Source organism: Ranitomeya variabilis, chromosome 7 (assembly GCF_051348905.1).
Source record: "Ranitomeya variabilis isolate aRanVar5 chromosome 7, aRanVar5.hap1, whole genome shotgun sequence".
NCBI classification, from domain to species: domain Eukaryota; kingdom Metazoa; phylum Chordata; class Amphibia; order Anura; family Dendrobatidae; genus Ranitomeya; species Ranitomeya variabilis.
In genome coordinates this window covers 213,524,449-213,531,921 of record NC_135238.1, presented here as the reverse complement: position 1 = coordinate 213,531,921, position 7,473 = coordinate 213,524,449, and the positions used below count along the sequence as shown (strand labels likewise).

General features: G+C 46.0%; 1 protein-coding gene across 2 annotated transcripts in view; it reads left to right on the top strand.

The window, feature by feature from the left end:
- The first annotated feature begins 307 nt into the window (after positions 1-307).
- Positions 308-7,473, top strand: part of PSMD14 (proteasome 26S subunit, non-ATPase 14) — a 78,572-nt gene continuing 71,406 nt past the window's right edge. For both annotated transcript variants that reach the window (XM_077272841.1, XM_077272840.1), the window contains exon 1: positions 308-448. The gene's annotated coding sequence lies outside the window, so the exon portion shown is untranslated. The remainder of the gene's footprint in view (positions 449-7,473) is intronic.

The following is a 7,473-nucleotide window of genomic DNA, read 5'->3' as shown; positions in this document are numbered from 1 at the left end:
AAAAATAATCTGCTCTTCTGCCTGCAGGATGCTGACTGGTACTTATTTTATAATTAGTTTAAAATAACAACATACACATCTATAGGAATAGTGGGGGTGACTAGTGGCCATTTTGTCGTAGCGTCACTTTTACTTAGTACATAAATAGGGAAAGTCTTACGAAACATGGCTCCTGTGCTGCAGACACGTGATGTCAGTACAGTTTCCCTCTAGTGTTCTATATAAAAAAAAGGACGTCACTTGCAGCGTATTACGGCTGACGTAAACGACGTAATACCTAATGTGTTCTCTGATTGGTTGTGCGGAGGGGAACGGAAGTGACGTTTCAGTGCACCCGGAAGTTCTCTGGACGCATTGCTTTGAATGAAATTCGGCTGATTCACTGCCGCTGCCGGGGAGAGAGAGTTCGGTAAAACCTTCGTTCTTCTGCAGAGAAGTTTATTGACAGGTAAGGCGCCCGCTAGACGCCACGTAACCGCTAATGACGCGCATAGGAGCGCGACTTTTAGGACTAGGCCGCAGCTTCATCCTGGGACTCAAGTAGTAATTCGCACCGAGCGTTGTACGGGGTTGCGGCATTCATTGGCAGGTCCGTTATGGAGGATTCCGCTATTATTTTCCATGCCCCAATGATTTTCGGGAGGGCGGAGCAGAGGTTTCACGTGGAAGGAAATGCCGACTCATGCTGCCTCCTCTGCCTGCTGCCTCCTCTGCCTGCTGCTTCCAGTCACTGACCGCGAGAAGAGGTATTGAAAATGGTGAAAAACAACAACACAAAGGAGGAAACTTGCCAAAATCATCAGAGCAAGGGAAAAGCTGGTTTGTTGCCAATAGCAACCAGATTCAATGTCTCACGGGACCTATAAAACACAAACGCTGGGGCCTTTCAGGTTGCTATGGTTACTAATATTCTAAGGTAAAAGGGAACTGCAAAGTCCAAGAAGGAGTAAAAGGGATCTGAAAAAAGTCACCTTCACTGCAATTAATATCCATAAAAAAAAAGATGCATTTCAGGCGCAGCCCTTGGTCGCGGGGCCAGCTTGGGGGCGCAGCCCTTGGTCGCGGGGCCCGCTTGGGGGCGCAGCCCTTAGTTGCGGGGCACGATTGGGGGCGCAGCCCTTGGTCGCGGGGCTGTGTCTGAAACGTGACTGATTTTTTTTTTTCTTTTTTTTTTCTTCTTTATGAATTTTAATATATTGCAGTAAGGCCGGAGTCACACTATATATCATGTCCGATGTGAGAACTGATGACACTCTGTTCATGCTCTGCTGCGTGTAGTCCAATTCTCTCGTATGAGAGGATTACGACTCAGCTGCGAAGGAGATGGAGAAATTAATTTCTCCATCGCCTTTGGTGTCGGCGGAAATCGCACTGCACTCAGGTGATATTCACAGTGCGACGTTTCACACGCACCCATAGAATTGCACTCCAAATTCATTATGCTGCTTTTTTTTCCTGTCCGATCAGAGCAGGAAAAAGAAAACATTGAGAACAGAAGTATAGGATTAAATTGGTATGAATGCTGTCCGATTTTTAATCGGATTGCATTTGTCCAAATAAATCGCAAGTGGGAGCGATCCCTACAGCTGACATTTTTTCAGATTCCCTTTGTTGGAATTTTCGCTTCATGGACACTACTTTTGTACCTCCTGCACCGCTGCGTCATCTGTATAAAGGGGATATCCTATAAACGGCATATTGGATTTATCCTCATAACATATTCAAGGGCTTCTCTATGTTTGAAGACATTTCTTTTTTTTTTATATCAAGAACAGGATTGTCTGTCTACCTTTTGGGGTCTTTCTTACTTGCATGTATTTGGAACCAAAACCACTTTTGTAATTAGATTTAATAAAAAAATGTTGCATAAATTGCATTCCATAGCATAGACTGTGCTACACGGAGGCTATTGCTGTCTGCAAAATGAGGTAACTGAGAAATCCTCAGTGAGCTCGGTCTAACGGGGAGCTTGTAACTGTTTTCTGTCTTTTTCTGAGCTCCTCTCAACTTATGACCACATCAAAGTTGAATGTGTAGAGAAACAAGTCTGTAAAAGCCACATGGTGCATAATTTTTATTTAAATCCAATTGCATAAGTGATGTTTAGCACCAAACACATGCATGTAAGTTAAAAAGATCCCAAAGGTAGACCACCGCTGTTCTCATATAGAAAAGGAAATTTTTTTTTTCTTCACTGTGTATATATCTTGTGTGACCGTTCACAACCACCTGCTGTCATTCTGGGAATACCGCTGACCCACGGAAAATACAGTAAAGAGGAAAAAGTTTCAATAAAATCATCAATAGTGAAAATCACTTGATCACTCAGCAGTTCTTGTGTTGTACATTTCTGGCACATCTACAAGATGTATCTTAAAGGGAACCTGTCACCCCCCCCCCCCCCCCCAGGCGTTTGTAACTAAAAGAGCCACCTTGTGCAGCACTAATGCTGCATTCGGACAGGGTGGCTCTTTTAGTTATGCTCCTTGCACACGCTGAAATGAACACTTATAAAATTTGCTCCCTCATACCGTCAAATCGCCAGGGAGGCGGGTCTTTCACCTCTAATTAGACACAGCACAGCCCTCATTCATATCCCCTTGGCGCCACCTCCTCAGCGTTGTTTGAATCTGTCCCGGAGCCTGCGCTCCTCTAATATCAATGACCTCTTGAAGTCTTTTGTGGTAGTTGTGGATGAGGTTCTTTATTTTCTCAGATGGTAAAGCTGCCCACTGTTCTTGCCAAAACGCCTCCAGTTCCTGTAAATTCATGGGCTGTCTAGCATGAACTGCGCGCTTGAGATCTCCACAGAGTGGCTCAATGATATTGAGGTCAGGAGACTGAGATGGCCACTCTAGAACCTTCACTTTGTTCTGCTGTAGCCAATGACAGGTCGACTTGGCCTTGTGTTTTGGATCGTTGTCATGTTGGAACATCCAAGTACATCCCATGCGCTGCTTCCGGGCCGATGATTGCAAATTTGCCTCCAGTATAACAGCCACACCGCAAGTTTTCAGAGAGTCCAGTATTTCAGATGATGTTGTTTGTGGGTTTTTCTTTGCATCCCGAACAATTTTCCTTGGTAGTTGTTGACGATATTTTTGTTGGTCTCCCTGACCGTGGTTTTGTTTTTACAGAGCCCATGATTTTCCATTTGTTAATCACAGTTTGAACGCTGCTGACTGGCATTATCAATTGCTTGGATATCTTTTTGTATCCCTTTCCTGTTTTATACAGTTCTACTACCTCCATTGACAATTCTTTTGCTTTTTCCATGACTCATAAGACACAGCCATTACACAGTACACAGCAGGGGCACATTTATAACATTATCTCCACACAGGAACATTTTTTAAAAAATCCATCTAATTGGGGAAATTATTATTATTCCAAGATCTGTTTATTAAAATGTACTTTGTTCACGGGAAAACCCCTTTAACTAAATCTCATTCTGCATTAAATGTCTACAGCGTATATTGACTAGTGCCGAGGTTTTAGGATCTGCAGCGTCATTTTAGGCTGCTTTCACGCATCCATGTTTCCAGGTTTGATTACAGAGCGCGATGTGTAGACCGGTTTTGGCTCTACTGACCCCAACTAAAAAAAAAAAAAAAGATATATATATATATATATATATATAATATTTGTCTAAGGGTTACTTCCGTCTTTCTGTCCTCAACTTCTGTAACGGAAATCCCGCGTCGCTGATTAGTCTCATTTCCAGAATTCGCCCTTTTCTTACTTTCGACTCTGCAAAAACTCTTACTGTCTCACTTATTCATCCTCGTCTGGACTATTGTAACTCTCTACTAATCGGCCTCCCTCTTCCCAAACTCTCCCCGCTCCAATCTGTCCTGAATGCTGCTGCCAGGATCATATGCCTCACCAACCATTACACCGATGCCTCTACCTTGTGCCAGTCATTACACTGGCTACCCATCCACTCCAGAATCCAGTACAAAACTACTACCCTCATCCACAAAGCACTCCATGGCTCAGCACCACCCTACATCTCCTCTCTGGTCTCAGTCTACCACCCTACCCGTGCCCTCCGCTCCACTAATGACCTCAGGTTAGCATCCTCAATAATCAGAACCTCCCACTCCCGTCTCCAAGACTTTACACGTGCTGCGCCGATTCTTTGGAATGCATTACCCAGGTTAATACGATTAATCCCCAATCCCCACAGTTTTAAGCGTGCCCTAAAAACGCATTTGTTCAGACTGGCCTACCGCCTCAACGCATTAACCTAACTATCCCTGTGTGGCCTATTAAAAAAAAAAAAAAAAAAAAAACATAATCAGGTTCCTTGCATCATGTTCTCATACACTTTATGCAGTTAATAGCCCTCTGTGTCTGTACTGCTACATACTTAGGCTGTTAACTGGTTCGTGCAGCTTTACATGAACACCCGAGCCTTACACTATGGCTGGTCCAAATAACTAAAGCAATTGTTACCATCCACCTCTCGTGTCTCCCCTTTTCCTCATAGTTTGTAAGCTTGCGAGCAGCAGGGCCCTCATTCCTCCTGGTATCTGTTTTGAACTGTGATTTCTGTTATGCTGTAATGTCTATTGTCTGTACAAGTCCCCTCTATAAGTTGTAAAGCGCTGCGGAATATGTTGGCGCTATATAAATACAAATTATTATTATTATATTAGTCTCGCCAGCTGCCTGTCATGGCTGCTGCGACCAATCAGCGACGGGCACAGTCCGATTAGTCCCTCCCTACTCCCCTGCAGTCAGTGCCCGGCGCCCGCATAATCCCCTCCAGTCACCGCTCACACAGGGTTAATGCCAGCGGTAACGGACCGCGTTATGCCGCTGGTAACGCACTCCGTTATCGCTGCTATTAACCCTGTGTGTCCCCAACTTTTTACTATTGATGCTGCCTGTGCAGCATCAATAGTAAAAAGATGTAATGTTAAAAATAATTTAAAAAAAACAAAAAAACCTGCTATTCTCACCTTCCGTCGAGGCGCACGTGGCTGCAGCCAGCTTCCGTCCCCAGAGATGCATTGCGAAATTACCCAGAAGACTTAGCGGTCTCGTGAGACCGCTAAGTCATCTGGGTAATTTCGCAATGCATCCTGGGAACGGAAGATGGCGGCAGCCGTGCGCGCATCGCCAGAGCTTCGCTGGATCCCTGCGGGTGAGTGTATATTTTTTATTTTAATAATTTTTTTTAACAGGGATATGGTGCCCACACTGCTGTATACTACATGGGCTGTGTTATATACCGCGTGGCTGCTGTATACTACGTGGCCAGTGTTAGATACTATGTGGCCTGTGTTTTTGTACTGCATGGGCTGTGCTATATATTACGTGGGCAGTGTTATATACTGCGTGGCTGCTATATACTGCGTGGGCTGTGTTGTATAGTACGTTGGCTGTGTTATATACTGTTTGAGCTGTGTTATATACTGCGTGGCCACAGTTATATACTGCGTGGCCTGTATTAACGCATCGGGTATTCTACAGTATGTATGTATATAGCAGCCACATAGTATGTAGCACAGGCCACGTACTGTTTGTCTGCTATATACTACATGGCTCCTATATACTACGTGGCCTGTGCTATATACTATGTGGCTGCTATATATACACTCACCGGCCACTTTATTAGGTACACCATGCTAGTAACGGGTTGGACCCCCTTTTGCCTTCAGAACTGCCTCAATTCTTCGTGGCATAGATTCAACAAGGTGCTGGAAGCATTCCTCAGAGATTTTGGTCCATATTGACATGATGGCATCACACAGTTGCCGCAGATTTGTCGGCTGCACATCCCAAAGATGTGCAGGCAAGTTTCCAAAGTTGCTTCTTGCCCGGCGATTGCTAGGAGGAGGAGGCACGATCTGTATATTGTATCCAGACGCAGTAAGGCGGGGGACCGGGCTGACAGGATGCAACACGCTGTGCGCATGCCCAGGAATACCAGCCCCGCACTGTGCGTAATGCATAACACAGTGCGGAGCGGGGATTCCAAAGGTGGGGGCCGCACTGCCCACGCAGGCGCAGTGTGAAAGCCTGGCTTGGACGGCAGACGGCCAGAGCTTACTGCGTCTGCGCAGAACAGTACTACACAGCGCAGGCGCCGGTTTGAAAACGTAAACAGCGCTGAGGGGGCGGCGCAGAAAGACCAAGAAGATGTGAGTGACGGCAGAGGAGCGTTTCGAGCTGGGGAGGGAGGACCAGCCTACGTGGCTAGAGACACCAATTATGGCTAAGTATCAAATCGCGTTTTTTGGGGTATACTTGAACCTAAAACTAAAAGAGCCACCTTGTTAGAATGCAGCATTACTGCTGCACAAGGTGGCTCTTTTAGTTTATAACGGCTGGAGGGGGTGACAGTGGCCCTTTAAAGGGAACCTGTCACCCCCAAAATCGAGGGTGAGCTAAGCCCACCAGCATCAGGGGCTTATCTACTGCATTCTGCAATGCTGTAGATAAGCCCCCGATGTATCCTAAAAGATGAGAAAAAGAAGTTAGATTATACTCACCCAGGGGTGGTCCCTGTCCGGTCCGATGGGTGTCGCGGTCCGGTGCCTCCTATCTTCACCAGATGATGTCCTCTTCTTGTCTTCACGCTGCGGCTCCGGCGCAGGCGTACTTTGTCTGCCCTGTTAAGGGCTGAGCAGAGTACTGCAGTGTGCAGGCGCTGGGCTTCTTTGACCTTTCCCGGCACCTGCGCACTGCAGTACTTTGCTCTGCTCTCAACAGGGCAGACAAAGTACGCCTGCGCCGGAGCCGCAGCGTGAAGACCAGAAGAGGACGTCATCCTATGAAGATGGGAGGCCCCGGACCGCGACGCCCGCCGGATTGGACCGCCCGCCTGCCCAGGTGAGTATAATCTAACCTCTTTTTCTCATCTTTTAGGATACAAGAATGCTGTAGACAAGCCCCTGATGCAGGTGGGCTTAGCTCACCCTCGATTTTGGGGGTGACAGGTTCCCTTTAATTGGGCACTATCATTTCAGCACACCTTGCATAAATCAAAACTACAGGCTATTATAAGAAACTCTTAATATATTTTATCATAGAATTCTGATTTCTTTTTTTTTTGTTGCCACTTCTCCCTTCACCATTATTTTACTCTTATCATCTACTCTGAAAAAGCAGCTCAACTCTATCTTGGTCACACTGAGGGGTCAGGCTACGTTTCCTATTTACTCTTTGGGGAAGGGAGGAGAGAGGAGCAAGGAGCAGAGTGCAAAAACAAGCATTGGCAGAATGTGCTGCAGTTAGTGAGGTTTATCCCAGAGCTGGATTCACAGCTACACTGCGCAAAACTGTCTTTCTTGCTGCTGCCAGTCCTGAACATGTGCTAAACTGAGAGAGGCAACTATGTTTCTGTGTATGTGAGACATCATAGTAGCTTGTCTCCTCCCTTTAGCTCAGACAACTAAAAATGAGAGCCTGTAGAGAAGGAAGCTAATGAAAATGCAGGATACAACTCATGTAATTACCAGA